This window comes from Achroia grisella, unplaced genomic scaffold, assembly GCF_030625045.1.
Source record: "Achroia grisella isolate CSIRO2021 unplaced genomic scaffold, CSIRO_AGI_Agris_v1 utg114, whole genome shotgun sequence".
NCBI lineage: Eukaryota > Metazoa > Arthropoda > Insecta > Lepidoptera > Pyralidae > Achroia > Achroia grisella.
Window position 1 is genome coordinate 1102261 of NW_026712585.1, and position 27159 is coordinate 1129419.

Genomic DNA, 27159 nt, shown 5'->3' on the forward strand with positions numbered 1-27159 from the left:
TAAGAATTGATATTTACTACTTAATGAATTTGTATTATTTTATTTAATTCCGTTACTCTAAGCATGTTACACAAACATTCAGTGCCCAAATCTGACTACCGCAAGCGAAAGCGTTATAACCGTCCCCACCAGGGTCAAACTCTAACCGTTCTACATGTGTTGCGCTTTCATTAGTGGTTAAGTTTCCGCACTCAGTGTTTGGGTTCTTACGCATGCTTATAATACTAGTGGAATTAAACAAAATAACGCAAATCGATTAAGAAATGACATGGAAGTCCGCAAAATAACATTTAACTCGATAGAATTTATATGTATGTAAGTACTATCTCGCTGACTGATATGAAGAAGTATGTCGAGACGGCCTCGATGGTCCAGCGGTTTAGCACACATCTTTACTTCATCGGAAGTAAACTTCGCGGGTTCGATTCCTCGCACGGTGTAAATATTTGTATTCATGAGTATGATTGTTTGTATCGGTCTAGGTGTATATTATGTATGTACATATTTACAAAAGAAAAATAGTATATGTATCAGTTGTCTAGTACTCATAACAAAGCTCTGCTTACCGTGTGACTAGATGGCGCTGTGTTAAATGTTCAGGCTTTATTTATTATTTACTTATTATAAGATCTTCAACTGAGACGGTATATTTGAAATTTTGTTACATTAACTACCTTAATATAAAATTTTATGAGGCTTACTATAAGTGTAACAACTTATCTATTTATGTAGTGAGTCAGCACTATATTACTTATCGTTTAGTTTGAAGGGCATAAAAAAGGGTCGTGTGTGTATTATGAAGTTATTGTCTCGGTATATACTAAGTAATATCATGTAGTAGCTGTCTAACTTTTAAAATAATATGCTATCGACCAGTTACGACGCAAAACTGGAAGTTTTCCGTTTCTGTAGGAATTTGACCGTAATTATGATAATCGGTTTATCTACTACTACTATCTTACTAATATTATAAACGCGATAGTTTGTGAGTATGGATGGATGGATGGATGGATTTTTGTTACTTTTTCACGAATAACCTATAGGCTATAATTTAAGAAAATCTTATATATAACATTCTCGTGTCACAATGTTACTTACCATACTCCTCTGAAACGGCATGTCCGATTTTTATGAAATTTTATATGCATATTCAGTATATCTGGGAATCGGCAACTATCTATTTTTCATACCCCTAAGTGATAAGGGTTGTTCACCGCTAACATTATTTTTTTATTTTTGGAGAATTTTATGTTTTTTATTATGTGTCATTAAAAAATACATACAACCCTAAATTTTCACCCTTCTATCACCAACCCCTATTTTTTATAGCGTTACTAATTTATATGGCAAAACAACGTTTGCCGGGACAGTTAGTATTATATAAATTGAGCGAAATGTAATGATAAATATCAAGTAAGTGACGCAGACAAACTTGCGCGGTTACTAGTACACTAATATTAAAAAGAGGAAACATGAAATATTGTAATGAATAAACTCAAAAACTAGTAGATATTACAATTTCTTTCAGCTATATTTATTACCAGAAAAATTAGGGATCTCTACTAAAGACTTAATAATCTAACCCAAGTGTTAAAAAAATGACCCCCCGTATGAAGCCGGGATTATACATAAATCCTAATCCTAAATATCCTCATTTTCAGACAATAATAATATTAATAACTCTTTATTGCGCACTGAAAAATAGGTTTTGGGCGAGCCTTAAGAAGGCTTAAGGCTCGCCCAAACCGATTTTTGCTCTGAAAATATATTTTAATTATAAAATAAAGTAGAAAATTCTTTGTTCAAATAAATTAAATTTAAGCACTTTTAAGTTGTCATATTTATTTTTTTAATCTACCACTCTACCAATTTTTTTAATCATTCGGAAAGCTGTCTCATCACAAGAAGAACGAGGAAGAAACTCGCGTGTTGCTCTTTTAAATAATTGCAGTAACTTTACATTTTTAAATAAAAATGTGTGAATACAGTCTAATTTATTAGAGTTCAAGACTATACAAATAAATAAAATTGTAGTGTTTGTTTGTAATATTGAAATAATCGTTTTTTACTACATACATATGAATATAAATACGGTATATACACCAAAATAACATTTTTTACAATTTTTGTTTGTTTGTATTTCTGTTTGTTCCGGCTAATCTCTGAAATAGCTGGACCGATTTTGATGGGACTTTATTGGCAGGTAGCTGATGTAATATGGAGTAAAGTAACTTAGGCTACTTTTATTTTAGAAAAATAAAATTATATTTCACGCGGACGAAGTCGCGGGAACAGGTAGTATTAAATATATTCATATTTTCCATTAATATTATGTGACCACAGACTATTCATCAGGAAAGACTTCTTTAAATTACCTACGATAATGAGATGCTGTTTCCGCACGAGTAAGCTTTCGCAATTTATTTTAACATAAAAGGTTACATTTTTTATAAATTATTTGGTAAACCCGTCTTGTCCTAACTCAGTCAGTTATTAATACGTTTAAATATAATGTATCAAAAGCGATTTCAGATAGGTAAATAGTGTTATTTACTGAAAATCACGCTGTGGTAAGTCTCGATAGTAAATGAAATAATTTCACGTTCAGAAAATATAAGGGAATGCGTTTATATAAAAATGTATTATATTTTAGAAAATAATAAATAACCCTGGACTATCAACACAGCGCCATCTAGTACCTCGGTAAGCAGAGCTTGTTTTATGCGTAGTAGATATATATACTTAGATTTTTTTCTATTACATACTCATGAATACAAATGTTTGCACTGTGCGAGGAATCAAACCCGCGATCAGCAGAAGTAAAGCGGTATGCCAAACCGCTAGACCACCGAGACCGTCTGTTACATACGTTTCAGGTAAATTCGTTAATAATTTTCCGAGATTTTTATATATGCGGATTTCGAAAATATCGTTATACCAATTTATAAATTTATATTTACAGATATAATGTTATGTGTATAGAGGATATTTTGTTAAACCTTTCATAGCCTAAAATCGGTGATTTGTTATTCATAGCACATAGGTTTGTGCCAATCACTTTGACCACCAGGCCATTACATATAGGTATGTATTCATACTTTTTTATACCACTGGTAGGACAAATGAATTCACATATTAGAAAGTAGTCTCATACAAAAATAACATAAAAAAGATGACTTTTTTATCTTTTTTATCTTATGTATTTTTCATATAGAGAATAAAATCGTAATATCGTGACGAGGCACAAACTGTCTGGTCGTCGGTTAATGTTTCATGTAAAACCGGCTGGATAAATTACGATGATATTTTTATGGAAGATATTGTTGAATGTGGATACATATATAGGTTTTTTTTGCTAAGAGATTTTGAAAAATACCATTAAAAAAATAAAAAGTGGTAAGATTGGTGATTTATTAATTATACTTATAAATAATGACCGCGTCAAACTTAAAACAGTATATAACCATTCAAAGATTAAGAATTTTAATAGTACACGACGTATTTAAAATTAAGAAGTAAAAATAACAAAATTTTTATTTCATAATACACTAAAAGTCGCGCTACATTATGGACATACACTTTGCACAATGCACTCACACAATACTAAGTATGTTATATAACACTACTGATATGACTCAACACTAAGGAAACTACATCATACTACAAAAATCACACAATCATCATTACATAGTATAAAACAAAGTCGCTGTCGCTGTCTGTCCCTATGTATGATTAAATCTTTCAAACTACGCAAGCAGATTTCAAAGCGGTTTATTTTTAATAGATAGAGTGATTTAAGAGGAAGGATTATATGTATAATACGTACATAATACATGTACTCCCGTGCGAAGCTGGGGCGAGTAGCTAGTAATGAAATAAATGAAAAATGTATGTCTTTCAAAAACAATTTCATATCTACAATATAGTATTGGGATGACCTAGTAAGCGTAGCAATATCTGTTAGGTACATCCCGCTCTTCCGTATCGATTACTATATGAATTTGTATGTATAGTTATAAAAGAAAATTTAATCATTAATATCCTCCAAAATAACTAAAAACAATTGATTGTAAATCAAAAGCTTTTTAGCATTGGAGACAAACGAGCTTGCAGTTCACTTGGTAAGTGATGTGATTACCGCCGCTCACGAGCACTCGCAAAACGAAAGGAATTGCAAGTGTTTCGGCCTTTTAAAAAGGAACAGGCTCTTTTCTTGAATGTTTCAATATTGTATCGGTTAGAGGATATAAAGAACCGATAACAAGTTTTCACATTTTTTTTATTAGGACCAAAATTTGAGCGCGTTTTACCATTAATTTATGTGATGGTAAATGATGATGCGGTCTAAGCTGTTACACGCAACCCCAAATAGTGCCTATTTACTTTTAACTTGAAAGAACCAATGTTGTAAGTAGCGGGGAAAATTGGTACTCTGTATGCGTTGCCATTACTAAAAATTAGTGTTATACCAAGTGTTGTAATATCTAATATAACCTCCAATTTTACTGCTATGACTCACAGTTCAACCCGTAACATAAGCTACAAGTTGCATAGCTGCGGAATAGGTGCGGCCGAGGTAGATACCTAAACAGACGACTTTGTGCAAACACTCACTTTGGAATCTATTATGTAGGTCAAACAGAGAAGGTTATACCAATTACTATGAAACAACATTGCTGTTTTGCCGCGCAGAAAACCGTTTCTACCGTTCCCATGGGATATATCCTTAAATCTAAGTTTATTCCGTTGAAGTGGCGAATTTTCCACAAAAATTTCGTCATATACAAAAATCTAAATATTAAATTTGAAAACTAAATGTTTTTTATTAACGTTCCTGTTAATAAAAACACTTAGTTTTTTAACTTAATATTTAGATTTTTAACGCGGTATGTATGAATTGTCTTTTGTTAAAAGTTTAACATTTCCTGTCGTACACTTTTTATCGTTGCGTATATTTTGTTCCATTTTGACGAGTTGTATCTGAAATGTAATAAAATCTAACAAGCAATAATGCATCCACTGTCAACGTCAATAGAAGGTCCATTAAATCTAGAGACCTGAAACTTCTCGGAAATTCGCGAGGGCCAATGCGGGAGCAATGCGGCGGAGCGGAATCGACCCGAGCTTTATTTACACAGGCGAGTAGATTGGCGCCAGTGCTTGGGCATATGAACTATCCAGTAGTATATTCACATTTACCCACTTTCTGTTGTACTTTTACTTCATATACTATATTATACTGTAACAAATCTATTGAAGGCAGTAAACCAATAAGATGAGTTCTAGATAATTTGCGTTCAGGTATATTCATACATTAATCCTAAATTAATTAAGTATGAAATTAATAAATAAACTTTCTTTTTTAAAAAGAAAACTGTTTGAAAGAGAAATTATTAAATTTGTGTGAGTTGAGTATGGGAGAAATGTCTTAATTATAGTACCTAGAATAATGATTCTGTAATATTATAATATTCTAGTAAAAATTGGTTTAATAGAATATATATTAATATCGAGGAACTATATCATTATCATCCACTAAAAAAAACCTAGACCATATTAATCTCGTTAAATTGTTTATTTATCATCTTTAGCGCAGGCGGGTGCACCATTCCATTATCATCCACTAAAAAAAACCGACCATATTAATCTCATGAAAACGTTTATTTATCTTCATTCAATTTGGGTATTGTTTTTGTTAATTTAAATGACAATTTGTTAACAGCGATTTTGAAACAACAAAAAGTTGTTATTATGTAATAAATATGTATATGCTGTTTCTTAATGTTAATTTCTTTGAAACATTGCAACTAAAGATATTTTAAATATTTGACACATTATATACATAATTATCATAATAATATTATTTAATAGCTTATTAAGAATAAATTTAAGAGTGAGAGGGCTCTTAATTATATTATTTATGTTGTCATGGTGAAGATCGCAATTACATAATTAAACATTTTTCATTGGCCAATTTGTCTTCAGTATATTGCTACTTCACTGGATTGTCTTTTTATCTCTTGTATAGCCATCTTGCAGGATATGCAAGAGGCCTACAGGATGAGAGGTATAAAAAATATTCTTGTAATTATAGGATTATTTCCGTAATAATATTTTCTTATAACTTGATTTAAAACATGATACAACATATATTAATATGAGTGAGTAAGGTCTGTTAATGGATTAAATAATAATCCCAAAGGAATAATAATAATAAAATATATGTTGGTACTAAAAATATATGTAAATAAGGTATATTTTCATTAACAGTATTTTAACCATTTACCACCACATGTGTTGTTGGCTTGTTTTCTATTCCATTTACATAAATAAATAAAATATTTCCTAATCTGCCCTGATGTGAAGCCTGTGAACATACCAGGAGGCTTCTGCACTCCTGGAAGGAGCTTGGTTGACTACTCTAGTATCAAGCCGAAATAGAATAAAACATATGATACAATACGTTATATTTGCTAGTTAGGAGCAATATTAGAAGGTTTTTTTTTATTAGAAAGTTATACATTAGTATATGTGAATTATCTGGAGTAAAAATTGTGATTTAATCATTCGTATAAAGTTTTTTAATTTTTAGGTTAATGATTGATTGGAAAAACATTGCAATTCTACAATAATTTTGAATACTTCATAGTCCCGTTCAAGTTGTAGGCAAGTCGACTCTCTTATACAAACAGAGCACAAGCGTCATATACGTGCTAATATAGTGCAAGTTACTGGATTTACTCCCAAAATAGACAATCGATTTGAAGACTAAGAGACTGGTCGAGACAGTTTATTTTAGATAGTTCATAAGTTAAAGTTATTATTAAATGAATAAAATTTTTAGTTACTGTAATATTGTTTTTAACGTTAGATTCGTCGTTTCTATAGTTTAGGTATTTCGCTGTGTATGCTTATAAACTCGTTATTAATTATTAAAAAGGAAAGCATACACACCACTTTATTAAAGTAAATATAATCTGTGGTTTTATTTTTTCTCCAGATATATCAAGTTCCAATAAGCTTAGCTTTTATTGCTACAGTAGATATATAAATTCAGAGATATATATGTTGCTTGTTTCGAACATACAATCAGGTGTGTTTGGACAGTAACTTATTTTTCAAACTGTTCTACTGTTGCTTGCCGTAGCCGATCTTTACAGCTTCATCGAACGTAAATGGGAGCAAATGCAGAAGGCGGTATAAAAAGTGGAAGCCATTACGGAACAGTCGGAGGACAACATCTGTCTGATAGATGGATAGTTACTACTAAGGGTAGGATGCAAAACTGATGTTATAGTTTCTTCATAAGACATACACTTTTTCTTCTTTCTTATCTCTGAGTAGTTGTAGCATTCATGATAATATGAGTGTGATAATAATGTCTTTCTTGCCTCCTTCTGGTACGGTTCTTGATGTGCGGGAACATTCCACGGTTGACTAATACATGGCCGTTTTAATACGATAAGTTCTACTGCAATGACACCAAGTATGACGAGGTGGCATAATATTTGATACTATCTGTACTTTATCCTTACTTTATTTCATATATGTACCAATATAATTTGAGTTTCAATTAACAGTCATTCAAAAATAGCATATAACACCTTTTTGATTAGATTTAAATTCAATTCCCGCGAAAAGAACAGATTATCTCTTGGCCATCATATTAATCCGCTGTTACCGGATTTACCTGTTTTATCCAAAATTTAATTAACTTTCTATTATAGTGAACACCTCTAAAAGTTCCTAGCAAAATTTAATCTATGCACGTACTTAATTAAAAGCGTATGCCAGTTAAATACATAAGGGAAGCGAATGTAATGTTTGTAAGAATATTAATCGAATTATGTAACTTATGTACTTGCAGAATTTAAATAGACTAGTAATAATAACCGTGAATTACTTAAACTAGTGAAGAAGAAGAATTAAGCTTCTTTCTTCAGGTTTTAATATCCTATCGGTTTGGTAATACCATTGCTGGAAGGTGATTTCACAATGTGGTGGTGGAGGACCACCACTCATCCAGATTATAAGGATGTTATTTTAGTATGTAGCGGATATTGAAATGGTTAAAATCAGTAATAATATTGACCCCAACAATTCCTCAGAACACTCTCCGTATTTCATTTGTAATAGATATTGCAGTATGATGGAAATATATACAATGTCTGCAATTATGATCAAAAGCTCCGTCATTAGTGATAGCAGAATAATAATGTGATGTTTTATCACGGCATTGCGATATAATCTGTTTGATGTCGGGAACATTCCCGATAAATGGAATATGCTGAATATTAAAGTCAAAAAGTAATTATTGTCTTCTAGCTGTTACACGCGACTTTGTTTGTACCAGCTTTCATGTAAGGGAGGAATCACTATTAGAACCATTTTTAAGATAATCGATAGCCTATGTTCGTCGTCGTAATGAAAGCTGTCATATTCTCAAATTTCATCAAAATCCATTAAGCCATTACATAGTGAAAATATTACAAACAGACTGACAGATAAAAATAGACTATATATCTCATCTATAACAATAATTATCCTTGACAATTAACACAGCTTCGTCTAGTCTCAAGTTAAGCAGAGCTTGTGTTATTGGTACTAATATAAATATTAGCTGATATAAATATTTAGATATCTTTTAGTCGGAGTGTTTTCTATGCATGTTATGTATGTATATGCATACATACAATACAAACAATCAGACTTATGAATACAAACGCTTGCACTGTGCGGGGTATCGCACCCGCAACCAACGGAAGTAAAACGGCGCGTTAAACCGCTAGAACACTGAGGTTGTAAATAATAGTATCGATATTCGAATTCCCGGCGAAATATTAATTATTAAATTGTTTTAACAAATTCACATTTACCTTTGTCTATGACACTTGATAGCAATAACATTATTTATTTGATATAAACATCCATTACAGATACAGACTACCATAAACTGATAGCTAAGTGAATTTGTGAAATTGGCCCTCTCTAGGTATTTGGTTCGGTGCCAATAGATTTGATTTATGTTGTGTTCACTGCATTGCGTTGTAGTCGAGTTCTAGAATTCACAATCACCTCATTATGTACTAATTACCTACGTATTCATGAAATTTAATGTTCATTGTTTAGTTAGCGAGAAGTTATAGCGTCGTCGCTTAATTTAATCCATAAACTGTCGGAAGTTCAAATATGGCCGATACAAAAATGTGTCAATTTAGTTTGATTGAATATATCTGTAAACCAAAAAATAACGTAGCAGGCTTGCCCTTCCCTCGTTACAGTTAAATTTCAGCAGTAGCAAAAGTAGGTATGTCTAGTGTTAAATTCAGCGCAACATCAACGTAATTGGAATGTGACGTGACGGCTATCCTGATGGTAAAAGGTGACCGTTTTTTATTATTTGAACGGCAATACGGGAATTTACCCCGGCTAGCATCCACGTGTTGTAATTCCGGAAGAAATGCCTCTTATTCTGTGATTTTGATTTTGCCCAATCTGCACCCTACCACAGTTTTCAAAGTAAGATGCTTGGCGGCTGAAATAGTTGAGACCGAGTTTTTTTTTTTATAGTATATATCATTTAGAAGTTATGTAACGAATGGGATACTATATATTAGTATTTATAATTAGGTACTTTGTTTTCCTGTTCAGCCTACCTCTGGTAATGTTAAAAACCCTGAGTTCCAAGCTAAGTGGAGTAAACGTTATGAATTTGTTTTATACAAGGATGGAACATGCGAATCGTGTACTAACATGCACGTACTTCTAACATATGAGCAACGGGATCTTTTCAAGTGTGCGCAGACCACAAATTTTCCGAATGCCGGCATCAAGGATAAGGGTGGAACGTGACCGATGTTTTGATGTACTTTTCCAATATTAAAACACATAAATTCAATAGTAAACAATAAATCATACTTTTTGCATTCACATTTTATGGTAAAACTAGCTGTGCCCGCGATTTCACCCGCATGACATTTATAGTACAGGTTTCTGATGTATAAGCTATATTACTGCAAAGTTTCATCCAAATCCGTTCAGTACTTTTTGAGTGAATGAGTAACAAGCATCTATCCTACCATCTATGCATCTATACTCACAAACTTTCGCGTTTATAATATTAAATAATATATAAAAACCAAAATATATTACATTTAGTAAAACAATTATGATTAGATTATAACTTAGTAGTTCGTTCAGTAACATATTATAATTATAATAACGTTGCACCTATAATTCTGACAGCCTTGTCTAGTCAGACGGTCGCGGTGGTCCAGATGTTTAGCACACTATTTTACTTCCAATGGTCGCGCGATCCCTTCCTCACACGGTACAAACATTTTATTCATGAGTATGATTGTAATGGGTGATTTTTATATATTTAAGTATTTATATCAGTTATATATACCCATAACACAAGCTCTGCTTGGGAGTGGAGGGCGCTATGATGTCCAGGGTTAATATTACTATTAAAATAGAAGCAAACTTATATATTGCTAAGAAATTAAAACGTGTTCGAGTTTGAAGGTACATACTAACAACTTGCACTAATAATAATTAATAGATAAGTTTCATGTTAGAATAATAATTATGTAATTTACGCTTTAAAGAAAATCTACTCGTGGCATATCATCTGCCATTCATGATAGCATTCATATGTTGAATAAGACTAAGTTGTTATGCCTCTGATTCTGTAATTTCCTGCCTAACCTGCACTAATAATGCGAGTATGCTTGTTTCCCATGTATAAAAAAACAACTTAGAATCTGTTGATTTGATGGCAGTCAGTTTAAATTTTGATAAAATGACATTATAGACATAAAACAATTCATTACACGCATAACATAAAAGATATTATTATAAAATTACCTACTTGAGCAACAATTGCTAGCGTGCTGGCATTCACCCAGACCCAAGTATGGCAATTACGTCGTTCCCGGTTCCGTATCCGGCGTCAACGCTGCGGTCAATTTACACGCTATTTTTATGTCTAGATCGCTATTACGCTCAAAAATGCTGTATTATACAAAAATGTTATTAATATGGTAAAGAGGTGTAAAAATTAGGGGCGATAAGCCAATTAGAAGCGAATAATGAAGCAAGAAATTTTGACAGCAACAAAGCTATTTCTATTGTGGTTATTAGGTATTTTGTACAATTTTTATAGTTTGCTATATTTTTAACGTTGATATAATAGTTAACAAGTTCACGATTCTTTCTTTATATTTTCTTCTTATTCGATAGAACAGTCGTAGTCATTAACGATTGTTCCTTTATATTTTCTTCTTATTCGATAGAACAGTCGTAGTCATTATGTAGTGGACTGAGAGGCAGATGTCATCCGCCTTACGCTAGCTCGTCATTTCTCCCTACTGGCTGCCATTCTGGTACATTTGTGGAGTGGACCGCCTACCGCTGCTTTGACTTGATCGGTCCATCGCATGAGGGATCGTCTATGGGTTTTTCCTTTAAACCTGTTAAATTAGACCAAATACTTGTAAAAGTACGTAAAGATAATTAAGGAATAACTAAGAAACTTTTTTTTTATATTATGATATCGGCAAACAAGCATACGGCCCATCTGATGGTAAATAGGTACTATAGCTTATGGCCGCCTCAAATACCAGGGGTGTCACATGTGCGCTGTCTTTTCTTATAATAATAATAAGAGTTTCTTGAAAACTCGACAAACCTCAGCAGTTAGTTTATTCCATAATATACCTAAATGTAGGCGGGAGAAACCTCCTATGAAACCCCACTGTCCGAAACCACTTAGATTCCAGGAAGCCTAACGGCTGCCATCTCTATCCAAGTATTTCCCGTAACGACTATATTATATGTTAATTTTTAACTTTATAAAAACTTTTAATATTTCTTAATCACTATTTAAAAATGTCTTTAACAAAAAGTTAATCATAGACCAAATCGCACATAAATTTTGCACAAATAATTTATTATTCACTTACTTGGCATTTTGCCGAATTTGAATTTTCTTTTGGCGCAGTGTTGGACTATATTCTAACACCTAAAACAGAATCTTCACACGTATTCACGTTGGAAACATAAAATTAATCTATGTCTTTGTCGTTCACAGATAAAATGAAGACCCGTGTCATAGTGTTGGTTGCAATTCTGAGCTGCGGCGCTATCGCCGTCCTTTTTGCGCTTGCGGCGTACCTATATATACGGAGACGCAGGAGAAAGAGAGAGGACGATGAAGATGGCACCAGTTGTGCAATCCGGTTAGTTTTTTTTAATTTTTACAATCGGAACTTTAGTTTCAAACAGTTAATGACAATCTAGTTTTGTTTATTTTTTTTAAAGTAATACATTTTGATAATAATGGAATGGTGCAATCGCCTGAGCTTACGATGTATACTAGCGGGGCACCAGTGTAGAATGATAAGATGAGCATGATGTCAGGTCAGTTAACCTATCGTGGCAAATTCACCAGGAATTTATCATGATGGTTTCCAGGGTAATTGCGTGTAGATTAACCTGAAATGATACATTACTTGCAATGAGTTACTACTGACTACTAATTACTCCACATTATTAATATCCTCTTTTATTGAGTAATAATGGAATGGTGTACCCACCTGTACTAACAGAATATGCTGGAGAGACACCAGTGGAGGATAATAGGTTGAGCATCAGTTCAGGTCAGTTACCACCGTTTAGCAAATTTATCAAGGAAATACAATGTTTTCCAGTAGGGATCGCGTGGAAGACAACCTTATTTGGTACGTACAGTACTCGCAATTAAGCCTTTACTGCACATTTATAATCCTCCCCCCCCCCACCCCTCTTTGTGAACCATATATACATCAATTTCCTAAAAGTTTAGTTTAGTTCTAGGTTCATTGTACTTTATTTATTTAATATGAATACTAATACTTAATATATTATGTACTTGGACGGAAGATATACAAGGTTTATTTCCTAAAATATATTTGATCGTCACTAAATCTTATTAGGGTCGTCCTACATTACATTTGCATATGTAGGGTCACTACTTCATTTCTAAGTAGGTAGTAATTTCTTTTGTAATGAAAATATGTCTACATTAAGACATATTTTCATTACCTTCCCAAAACTTTGCAATATTTGTTTAATAAACGAATTGTTGAACGCAACAGATGTGCCATAAATCTTATATTCAAGAGTTTGTTACTTGTTGTTTGAAGTCATTGTCCTGCTTTATTTGTATAAAATACTAGCTATTACTCGTGAATTTGTCTACTTTTTTTATATAAAAGATAACCTATATAATTACTCTTAATATAATCTATAATATATTAAAATTTTATTAAGATCCGTTAAGTTGTTAATTCATGAAAAAGTAATAAACAGACAGACATAACTTCCCGTTTATAACAGTATGCATTATACTATTAAATAAGAGAGACATAGTTTTGCATTTATAATATTGGTATTGATTAGTACAATGAAATTAACGTATGTAATATATTTCATTAAGAAAGTGTTCAGAAATTTTTTAGGATAAGGAACTAAATTTTCAGGAATATTTGCAGTCAAATTATGTAGCTATCTTTATTTATCAATAATTTAGAATAGAAGTGCAAACGAAGTCATATAAATAGTCAGTTAAAATATGTACGGAAAATATTAAAAAGGACGATAATAAAATTTAATTTTGCAATTTAGGAAATTGCTCACACGAATATTAATAACGCCCACAGAACAAGGCATCTAGTGTTCATTTTATTGTCCTTTTTGTGTAGAAATTTATAATTTGGACGTCGTATTAAAGTTGGGTCAGATCTATTTTAAGGTTTTTTTTTATATAATTTGAATGACAGACAGGGTAAGTGCTAATCTTAGTACAATACAAGATATGACATCATCATGTCATATGGCCCCCTTAGGCGTTGTCTTTCCGGAATAGGTACAAAGGTATCATACACCCTGGCTATTCTCTAATTTCACTGCTATTTTTCATTTCATTTCGTAGTTCTATGAGGATGGCCTCAGTGGTCTATCAGTTTAGTACAACGCCTTATGATGGCGGGTTTGATTTGAAATAAATCTTTTCCAATTATATTGAGATACGTTTTGCCGTTTTGTTATGAAGATGTAACAAACAAACAGATAGATAGATATCAAAATAGACAGCCATCTAAAAAGAAAATCATTAAATTCTATCTACTACTACTACTACTAGAGCATATTTACAAACCCCTCCCCCCGGGGTTAAAAAATGGGTTCCCTGATTGAGCAAAGTATTTTTATGAGCTGTACAGCCAGCCGTTATTTGGTTATCTCTATTTGGACGAACGCCAATGTTCAGCCAGTGGGAACAGCACATGCGGAATAAATTTTCGAACTGAAAACTATGCAGGAAATTGCTGCAACTACTAAAACGAGTAATAGAATTTCAGTGGTGTTAAACAGAGACAGATGATGTAAATAACACAATTTACATGACTTTAAAAGCGTTATATTATGAATGTTATTTCGAGTATATACAACCTACTTAGTAATTTGTAAAGGAAACTATATATTAATATAGTTATAATGTCAATACCGACTGATTGACATTATTGTAAAAAAAATAATTAAAAGGCAATACTATTCTTCTGCTGTAAACGTACATATTATTTACTAACTTTTGCCCGCGGCTTCGCTCGCGTTATTTTTTCCCGTTAGGGGTGGAATTTATCAGAATCCTTTCTTAAAGGATGCCTACGTCATAGTAGCTTTATGCATGCAAAGTCTCAGCCCGATCGGATTAAAATTGAAACAGTTTCATATAAAATTTCATCCCCTATTTTATCCCTTTGGGGGTAGAATTAATCAAAATCCTTTATTAGCTTAGGTAGTTTAGAAGGGTGCCTGCGACATAACATCTATCTGCATGCCAAATTTCAGCCCGATCCGTCCAGTGGTCTGTGTTGTGCGTTGATAGATCACTACGTCAGTCACCTTTGAGTTATATATATTTAGATTGGTTAATATATCATCTCCACACAAAAAGAACACCATCACAACAAATATGCTTTTACATTAATGCTGATTTGAGGAACATTTATGTAATTTCAATTAAAATTTAATTAAGATGAAGGTTCATATGATAGACCGACGCCTATTTACATGATTAGTACTCGGACATTACGTAAGCACATAATACCATATGTGTTTCCATTCCAATTTCGTATACTACGGTGGTGGCAAATGATCATACAGATAATCTGATGGTAAAGAGTTACTTTAGCCTATGGACGCCTGAAACACCAGATTAGATTACTTCAATATTAAAAAAATAACGAATATTAGGTCCTAATAGATATGTCACTTCACGTCACTTATTATAGGATAGTAGTAAGTCATCAAGTACTAAAAACTGACTATGTACAACAATGATAATATTATTTAGGTATATTAGACAGACTGATGGACTGTTGGACTGACAGTAACGTTCGTCGTATGATATATAGTTATATTCTTACACAGGTTATAAAAGTTACACATTTTTTTAAGTCGGTTAATAATTTAAGATAATAGGAAAAAACTCGTGAAATAAATAAAGCTATTTATTCTTAGATAATCTGTTGAGGGTAGTTTAATAAATTACTTACATCTATCGACATTGACATCGCTTACTTCAGTTAGCTCGTGACCACGGCTAGTGTAACCTAGATGAAACGTCTAGTGTTTTTTAGTATAAAAATATTTGTATTCAAACCTGTGAAATTAATATTGTATTACTAAACAAGTTTAAAATGAAATTATTTTTCCTTTTTCTTATATTAAAGTGTGAAATATCAGTGAAAATACTTAGACGCGATCGGTTTGGATCAGATTGATACTGGTCTCGCAAAAACAGATACATAAATCGTAAGCTACTGATTTAATGGTTGTTTTGACTCTCCGACTCGTACAGTTAGCAAATAAGTTACTACTACTACTTACTGAATGTTTTCAGTATTTTACTATCACATCTTATCTGTAGTATTATTTATACAGAATTCTTCAAATGAGTTTTTAAATTTTATATAAAATCTCGGAACTATTTCTCAAATATTGAAAACTAAATCAAAATACGTTGGTAGTTTAGAAGAAGCAATCAGATAGACAAAAACAGTGAATTTGCTATATATTACTTACTATATTTAAAAGGCGAATTCGTCTACGGTGAATTATATAACTTTTTATATATTTATAAAAAGTTAATTATAAAATTTAAATTATAATATAAAATTAGTCTAAATTACTCCTTATAACATTAGTGAACTGCGAGTGTAAGTCCCGTTAAAATGAGTCCAGCCGTTTCAGAGATTAACAAGAATAAATGAACTCCCAAACAGAGGGACAGACAATTTTTTTTAAACTAACTTTTGAATTATATATAAATACTGTAAACTTTTAAATAAATACTGTAATATGCGTTTAGTGAAAATCTGTTATATTTTAAATTAGAGGCACTTCAAATTTTATTTAGTTGTTGAATATAGCTAATCCCAGTTATACTCCACTAGTTTAGTCGACGCATAGAGCAGCAGTTAGAACAGGCAAGTGCGGCATACCTTTATCACTCCACTGAAAAGAAAACTATATTTAAATATTTGTTTAATTTTCAAAGATTTTTACTATAATGCCATTTGTTTGAAAGGTTTTTCAGTTAGCACATAAAAGCTCAAAAAGCTCTACTAGGAAACTTTAACTTCGCTAAGAAAACCACAGTTCCTGTTGTCTTTGTATGAAGTTCTTGGAATAACAATTATACAAACTGGTTCTCTATCTTCTTATTGTAAAAGGACGTCAATTTGTTTGAAACTTAGTTGGTTTTAAAATACTAGTATTGGTTTTCACCTCTATTGTTGTTATGTTCTGTACTACCTTTGCTGATTTTAAATAGATTTTGACATTTTCTTTAAATCGTTAGTTATTATTACTACATTATATATGAATAATAATAAATTAATTAATTCATAATTTCCTTTAACTTGCTCTTTAAAAATATTGATACGATATCGCATTATGTTTTAAATTTGCTTGAGGTAGCTGTGCTTTGGACATGAATAAGAATATTCCAGGATAATTCACACAACACCATCTAGCCCCAAGCTATGCAGAGCTTGGGTTATGGGTACTAAGCAACTAATATGTATATACATAGCTAATTTTTTTTTTTTGGAAAAACATACATAGAGAATACCCAGACTGATATAAATAATCATACTCATGAACACTAATGTACATATGTATCGTGCGAGGAATTGAACATGCAACCGTCGTAAGGCAGTGTGCTAAACTACTAGACCACTAAGGCCGTCATTAACGTCATAAGATATAATTAGTTTCTATTATGAATACATAATTACATGACGTTATTGTTTTTTTAACAAATTTTAAGGAAGAAAAGTACATGTAGACTTTGTAAGTCATGAGAGAATAGATTAACATATAGTTATTTATATCGATTAATATAATAATTGTCCTTTTTGCTTCGGTGTAGTTGGTTAAAAATATATTCAATATATTTAAATTTTTATTAGTACTTGAAAAATTAATTACACTAAACACGGACCAACGGAAAACCATTGTTACAAACCAAATTAGTTAAACAAATGTTTGGCAAACGTTACACATTAGATAAAACAAATTAAGCCATACTCGCGACCTCCTTAGAGATTAATTTAATCTAATTCAAACCAAATCGCTGGAACTACGAGTACGTTGTTAGAGCAATAAATCTCTGAAACTTTAATTTGCAAACTTGAGTTTCTAACTGTAGTGGTTTCCGATAATGGTTTCATTAAAGGTTTCACCTTCATTTTACTGCGTTTATGAATACAAAAATGTATCATTAATATAAATTGATATAAAGTCGTATCATTAAACACAATGACATCATTTATTTTTTATTGATGCACTGAATGATTGTTTTAGGTATTTATTCGTATTAATATCAAAAATAAAAATACACTCCCTGTTTTTTTTTATAAATAATGACAATGGTAATTATTCTGTCAAATATTTATAACTGTCGATATAATACGATAACAAATATGAGCTATGAAACAACAATCTGTTCTATATTTTAGCGTATCATCCGGGATACTGAACTGTACCTATCTTATTAAATAAATAAATAATAAAAATATTGGTTCAATGCCGAAATGCCTAATTTTACTAGCTACCCGTGAACTTCGTCAGCTTAAACTTCTTCTACCTGAAGTGGGCAACGAACAAATTGATTCAGTGACGATGAACAGAGTACTGAAAACGAATCTGGCTGACGAATATTTTTTTCTGAAAGTCTAATATAATTATATATATATTATCTTAACATATAATTTTGTGTATTAACATATATTATCTTTTATATATTTTTCTCTTTAGCATTAATATTTTTATAAGAATCATATATATATTTTTGTATTTATAATACTGTTTAATCACTAAAACATATATTTATGTGTATGGTATATTTTTGTATATATATATATATCTGGTATGTGTATTTCATTATACCATAATAACGGACCCAAAGTATATATATATATTTTTATATATATAAGTAATTTTACATATTAAAAATGTATTCTTAACACGACGTATTATGGTATCAAACTTATGTAACTATTAATTTTTAAATTTCAAATTTCGAATCGACGTAATATAAAAAAAAGGTAAAATATTGTTAGAATACCATGAAGGTTTTATATTCATATTTGACCAATACATGTCCACATGATATATTGCAATTAATAATTTTGGCGTTTGTATTGAGGATCGATTGGACGAGGAGTAAGAAGCTTCACCATTGCAGTTACATACAACATAACAAAAACTTATAATGTTCATATATTAAATAAATTAGTAAATAAATAGTAAGAACTTCTGTTATTTTTAATCTATAAATATAGCTGTACAACTGCGGCATACTTACACAAAAGCACAATGCAATGTAGTATTCTGCTCATTTTCCTACTTTTTACAGTGCAAATATTTTAAATAAATTATAATTTACATGACTTTGCACGCAACATTGCATGTTGTAATACGCAGACGAAGTTTTGTCGATATTCTCTCTTTATTCTTCGTAATAATCCTCGGTTACAAAGAAGTTCGTCGAATATTTAAAAATCTCGTATTTGTTTGAACTCCTCTGAACCATGACTTGTTTCCTGTGATTGAATGTTTTGACTCTAATAATTTATCGTCCGGTGAAGCTATAAAGGCCAGCTGCGACCAACAGCATTACAGAAGTCCAAAAAAATGAATTAGTTGGTAGTGTGCATTTATAAATTTTATCTTAAAAATGTAAAGATACAATAATTATTTAAAAGAGCATCACTCAAGTTACTAGCTCATTCTTCTCGTCATTGCTGCTTTCCGAATGATTGGAAGAAATCACTATTCACCGATAAGGCCGCCCATTGTTACGTCATTTTAATTATATTGCTTTTCTTTATGTTAGGTATGCATTAATATATGTAATTGTTATTTTCTTTTTGAGGATATTTTCTGAGGACTTTCGGAACAATAAAGAGTTTTTCATTCATTCATTAAAAACAATAAGTATGACTTATCAGAACCTCTTAAATTTAAGTTATGTTAATTATTTAGGTATTCGAATAAAGAATATTAGACCTTAGACCTTATCATGTGACGCAAACTGTGACCATGGCGGTCACAGTTTACCCGTGATCATGGCGGTTGAAACACTGCCGAAATATCGGGAACTCAGTAAATAAATATAAAACGTGGTAAGATCCCGTGATTTTTACTAATTATACGTTTATATGTATAATTAGTAAGCATCACGGGACCCTACCACGTGACGCAAAATGTGACCATGGCGGTCACAGTTTACCCGCGATCATGGCGGTTGAAACACTGCCGAAATATCGGGTGTTTGTATTTGCCGGTTCTTTTATATATTATACATTATTATGTATGAAATCAAAGACTGTTGTCTGTTGACTTATGTGAATATATTTCAATTGTTTTTTATAATGTTTTTAAATATTTATGTACAAAACAGGTTTTAAACATACTCCACATTAGAAGATGTGAATATGAATATTAACTAATTTATGAATAAAATGTACAGGAAATAATGAAATTAACAAGCATTTTTTATAGGTCTATGAAAGGTGCCTTATTGAATTCTGTCTTAATGACTCTACCCACCAACCAAACACATGGAGTAGTGTTATAATTGTGTCTGTATATTTTCTTCTAAAATGCATCCATTTAGGACCTTGTAACTCTGTTGAAATCTATAATTTACATTAACGCTAAAACTATTGCCTTAGGACAGAAATTCTTTGAAATAATAATAATAATCAAGTTAATTGAATATGCATCACATTAGTATCAGGCAGATCCATCAAAGAGTTGCCTATCAAAAAAATAATCTATAGCACTCAGCCTGTATAGCCTTAAAAATAAAATTGTGACCTTTCTTGTTATTTAGACACCGATAAATAATCTGGTAATATATTTTTATTCACTACAATATACAATTATTCCTTGTAGGCTATTGAAAGTAGAAAATGTTTTAAGCTAAAAATTAAGATAACTATTCAAAAATATATATGACATAGATATCTATATTTTAATTATAATTTATAATAACATATTACGGTAAATATATTGTTTGGCGTATTAAGAATAGTACACAAAAATAGAGTAGTATTGAATTTAGGGATATTACCCATTCATTGAGTATTCTCAACTTAAAAAATAGTAAAGAACATGTAGAACGTTCCTTAGGCGTTATAATTGATCTCTTAATCTCCTTATATTGAACGTCATTAAGTGACAAATTGCAAGAAGCACTTGCTTTAAAAATTACTTAAGCTTTGTAAAGATTGCTTCGATATGTATTACTGCGTGATGTGGCAGTTAAAAGGCAACTTTTTCTTTTCTTTTTATAACGAAAGTTAGACACAATGTATTTACGTCCTAGATCAATGTATTCATTGATAAACTTTTTATATTGTAATTTTAAATGTAGTAACTTATTAAACCTAGATTCTAACCCATGCAAATATTTATAACCTAAATTAAAAGAATTACCTATCTCTTGTAACTTTTGATCGTCGATAGGTAAATTATTTGTAAATCGACTCATATTATCTCTAACCGTAGTGCTTTTGAAAATATCCTCACATTTCTGTTGCGCTGTTGTCGCAACTGACGGTGAAGGATCTTTAATTTCATCTTGCTCCCAGGACTTAGTCAATAAGTCCTTGCAACAAATATCATTGTAAGAGCAAAGAGAAACAACCTTATTATTATTATTACCCCTAAGCTCTACCGGACCAGATATAAACCATCCTAACGTCGATTTGATCATAGATGGACGCCTAGAGCCTAAAGATATAGTTTCTCCATTTACAATATGAAAGAATAATTCGGCTCCAATGAGCATATCAATATCTTTACTTATAAAAAACTGTGGATCAGCTAATATAAACTCCGAAGGTATATTCCACCTAGCAATATTAATATCCATATGAGGAAGTGGGACAGTAATTTTATCAGTAACGTTGCAATTAAGTATATAAGTAGTATTAGAGAATGTTGAATATATTTTTAATGTAGTATAATATTGTGTAATCTTAGGAGAATTACCAATGCCTTGTATTTGGCAACTGTTTGGGATCAATTTTGAATTTAATTTGTTCGTTAAGTTTTTAGCTATAAAATTTACTTCGCTACCTGAATCTAGTAATACGCGAGCGTTTATCCAGTCGCCCCCTTGAGTACGCAATAACTATTGCGGAAGAAATAAAATACCTGGATATTGAGTAGGCCTGGCGACAAGAGCATTGTTGGGACTGATGTCTCTATATTACCCGACATTGTATGTTCATTTGTGGACTGAATGACTAATCTCGCTTTGAGTGGATGTACCTGCCCTAGGATGCATATATATGTAAAGTATAATGGTGACGCTTTCGGCAGGATACCTTGCTACATTTATGAGGTATCTGAAAAGGATATAAACAATTATAACAAAGCTTATTCATAGTCACTACGTTGTCGCGGCGTCATTGCTAAAAACATCCTTGTAAATAATGTTTTTCATGACATAGTGGGCAAGTTTCAGAAGCTTGAGAAGTCGATACTTGAGACGTCCTCTTCATATGAGTATGCGGCATTGTATTAAATGTATTAGTATTCGTATTCTTATCCTTAACGTTTTCGAAAGCAACTGATCTGTAGTTTAAGAAATCTATTAAATCCAGCAATTTTGGCAGTTCAGTAGTTTGCCTGCTCAATTCCCATGCCATTCTTAAGGAATTGTCCAATTTATGTGTAATTAAATAAATCAATATTACTTCCGTTGTATCAACTTGCATCGTATTTAATGCATCTAAAGATTGTTGTAGATTACTAAGAAAATGTTTGATATTGTCTCTTGTAATGGTATTGTAATTCAATATTTTCAAGTGGTGATTGACAATCAACATTTTGTTTTCGTAGCGTTTCTCAAGTGTCATCCATGCGATGTCATAATTATCCTCTATAATTGGTAATGAGGAAATCAATCCTGCGGCTTCACCCCTTAGAAAAGACTTCAAGTAATAAAATTTTTCAATTTTAGTTAAATTGTTGTTGTTATTAATTACAGATAAAAATAAATTTTTAAAATTATTCCAGTCCCTGATCTCTCCACTATATATAGGTATATTTAGTTGGGGTATAGGGACATGTATGGATTTCTGTATAGGAATGCTATTAATATTAGAATTATTGTTTATTTTAATGTTTGTGTATTTCTCGTATATAGCTGTAGTTTCATAATATTTATTCTCAAAACTTTCTCTCTCTATTATATCTGATTCTAAATCTTGTAGACACTCTATTTCTAATTGAATTTCCATAAATTCATCCAACATTTTTTCTAAATTTTTATATCTAGTTTTTATTTCATACGTTTTGCCGTGATTGTTGACATCACTAATAAACGTATAATGGCGTGTGAGATTGCCTTTTAATATTGCTCGTTTGCTAAGCAATCGCTTCAATTCAGCCATGCTGATTATTATATATTGTAAATATTAATGTATATACTTATATTGTAATTTACTTACGGTTTGTATGTTGTATTGTAAGATCTGTTGATCGGACTTCTGTGTTGTCGAAGTCTTTTGTATTTATATGGTTACCTGTTGGTATATTCTGTTGAATATATATTTTGCCATGTATTGGCTTTAAAAATCTCGAAGGACCACTTAATGTTTGTATTTGCCGGTTCTTTTATATATTATACATTATTATGTATGAAATCAAAGACTGTTGTCTGTTGACTTATGTGAATATATTTCAATTGTTTTTTATAATGTTTTTAAATATTTATGTACAAAACAGGTTTTAAACATCGGGAACTCAGTAAATAAATATAAAACGTGGTAAGATCCCGTGATTTTTACTAATTATACGTTTATATGTATAATTAGTAAAAATCACAGGATCTTGATAATGACCGCGTCTAATTTAAAACATTATTTATTTTATTTTTATATTTATATTATTTTTTATAACCTATTTTTATATCCTAGCATTTATATGGCGGTATCCAGAAATAATTTATATTGCAATACTATATTTGTTGAGTCAGCCAGTATTTCTACAGATCTATGTAAATTTACAACTAGCTAATCCCGTGAATAATGATATTTTATTAGGGTTTTCTTTGTAAATAGATTGAAATAAAACAACCATGAACAACCACATTGTGATATCGCCTTCTAGCAATGGTATTTCCGAACCACTTTCATATTGAAACCAATTTATTCCTCCTTAAAAACCGGCGACTCACTTGGAATTCTCCTAGTGTTTCGGGTTTATTTAAGTATTTCTATCAATAGTCATGTGAAATACAAGTTCTGTCTGCCACTAGATGGATGTTAATTTGACGACCTCTGTGATCTAGTGGTTTAGCATACCGCTTTACTTCCGATGCTCGCGGGTTCCATACCCCGCACAGTGTAAACATTTGTATTTATGAGTATGATTATTTGTATCGGTCTGGGTATTTACTATATATGTATTAACAAACAAAAAAAAATCGAAGTATTTGAATCACTTGTCTGGTGGCTCTGCTTACCGTGGGATTAGTTGGCGCTGTGTTAAATGCCCAGATTTATTTATTATTTTTTTATATTTATTAAAAAAATACAAAGACAAATATACGTGCGTCATTCCAGTTCATTTGTGATCTATTTTTCAAGCATCCACTAGCATGACTACGCTGATATTTTGGAAACATATTGTATAGTTGGATGACACTGCAGAAAGGTCGTTGGATGAGTCTCTCGATACAGATATACAATGAGAGAGTGGAAGGATCAGATGACTAGATAGATTTTTATTGAAATTGGTGTAGCAATACTTATTTCAATCTACTTGAGTTTACTAGCTCAAGTAGTAATTATGGTCTATATACATATGTATAGATAGCAGAATAACAGAAGACTTTAAAAGCCCTCACGTACCTCATGCGAGAGAACTGAGAACTAATTGTGACCTTATAATTTCACTGAAATAAACACTAAATGATATGCTACAATGCGTCGATTTCGAATTGCATTTGAATTGATTAAGGCTTTTCCAAGATTAGTTAACACACAGAGAAATAGATAAAAATAATAAAACTATACTTCGGTAGTTTCATATTTGAGGTCTCTTTTATCACCATATGCAGTACAGAGTAATTAACATTTACATTTTTTATGTTAGTTCCAACATTGTGATAATGAAACCAAAATAAAAAGCTTTTATTTTAATAGAGAAGGGCTTGCAAATGCAATTGTGGACAAAATATTTAAATTAAAACTATGCAAACAATTAATTTCAAATATTCCGTGCTAATAAAATTCACAATAAATTTATTGTGTTAAAGTAACGCATGCGTAACAATAATTTCATCAATATTAAGAAAATAAAGTTGTGACATATTCCAAATTTAAAAACCTACTATTATTGTAATGGCCAGTATATCTCATATTTAAAAACAAACTAAACTATTATGCATTAATTAAATGTTTATTAACTGGTCAAAAGTGTGACGTTCCAAATTCAAAAACTCTTAATTCTGATGAACCAACATTATACTTTAAAATAAGAAGCAAACGGAACTCTTTTGCATTAAAAATATATTATTAAAATGTTTTATTAACTGGAAAGGATATTACGTAATAGGCAAGAAAAGTCGAGAAAGTATTTTATTCATTTCAAAGTCATTCGCCATATTGTTAATGTAGTACTTGGCTTTTATACATGGAAATACTGCGTATATTATGTGAATGTAAACAACGAAGATGTAAATTATACTCGTTGTTTATATTTCGAATGAGATAATTGTCTTCTGAGAATGAATATCTCCGTTCTTTATTATTTTAATAATCACAGCTGAACTTCGTTCACTGAGAAATCGCAAAGGGTTTCAACATATAGTTTTAGAAAGATTAAGTGTTTTGATGGAGATATTTAAATGTAATTGAATATGGTTTTCATCACAGTTGCACGTTTCTTAACAATATGAATACTAATTTTAAATGTGATTGATTATACTTTTTCTTCTAAAATCGAATGTGCCTAATATGTTTCCCTACTGTTCTTTGCCGTATAAAAAGTCCTTCATAGTACCAATAGTACTAAACCTAATAAAGAATATTCAGCCAAATTCAAAAAGCTTGAAGTTCTTAGAGTATTGTTGATGTTTGATTTTGTATTATTACTTGATTGATTTCACTTTAGGCATAATTGTGACTTATTGCTACTATTACTTGCTTTTTCTACTTACTGAAGTACAGTTTAATTTATTCCATTTTTAGTACATAGTTTATGAACAGCTGAATGTTTTCTGATGATTCTTGTCGTAGTTTATGGCTTTCTCCCTGATTGGTTTTGTAATAATATTAATTCCGTAATTATTTGCAGTCATTTTGTTGTGTAACAACTACTGACTTTATGATTATAGACGTGAAAAAAAGATATCTTAAAAAATAGAAATAATATTTATTCAAATAAACTCAATACAAACTTTTGAATAGTCATATTTTTTATACTACCACTCAGTCGCGGTTAACAGTTAGTATGACAATAAATATTGCAAAACTACGTCCCATACAATGATTTTCTAAGAAACGAATACTTACGTTAATTAGAAGTATAAATATGAATAGAGTATAGATTTTGGCCTGATTTGTGAAGGTACCCGACCTGAAGGACGGTAGTATGCGAGGGATAAGTTTGCGAGGGTGGGTCACGGTCAAATAACAGCTAAGTCATTTCCCGCCATCGGGGAAACGTAAATGATATGGTGTTGGAACGTTCTAGACAGATATAAATATAGTTTGTACTGTAATCGTGGCTCTTGGTACTTTCCATCTATCTAAAACTTAGTGATTATTGACTTAGTATATTCAGCTAGAAATCATATATAAATAAACTAATATTGCTTCTGCGAAAAATACACTTTCTAACAACATTTAATTAATTTTAAATTTGGAATAGGTGAAAATTATATATGTTTAGAATGTACAATTAGGAAAAGTTGCGGTACCTTACGACGTTTTTACGTGATAGTTGAAACACTACCGAAATATCGCGAATAAAAATAAATAAAACGTAGTAAGAGTCCGTTATTTTCCCTAATTGTACGTATAAATAATGACCGCGTCAAATTTAAACAGTATATTTTTTATACAATGGTACGCAAAATAACGTTTTATGTTTATTAAAAAGAAGCAGATATATTTATTGTTTATTCTCATTATAATAAGTTGGAATGAAATTTACAACAAAGGATTTCATTTTATACCAGAAATAATTATATAGAAGTATACAGATAGAAGAGGAAATGAATGTGAAACTGAAATAACTCTTTTATTTGTAAAAATAATTGACAAAATGGCGTAACATAATAACTAATAATATGAATGAAAACTGTATAAAATTGATATAAATGAACTCGATGTCCTATGTAATATACCATAAAAAATTAATTTATGGTAAATCAGATATGAATAATAGGCGTTTGATGAAACTTAAATAAAACTAATTGACATTATTAATTGCTAAAAAAATACTAATATTTAATTTTATCTATGATATACATTATGTTATGTTAATATTTTTTTCTGAAACGAGAACAAACTTTTTATTATT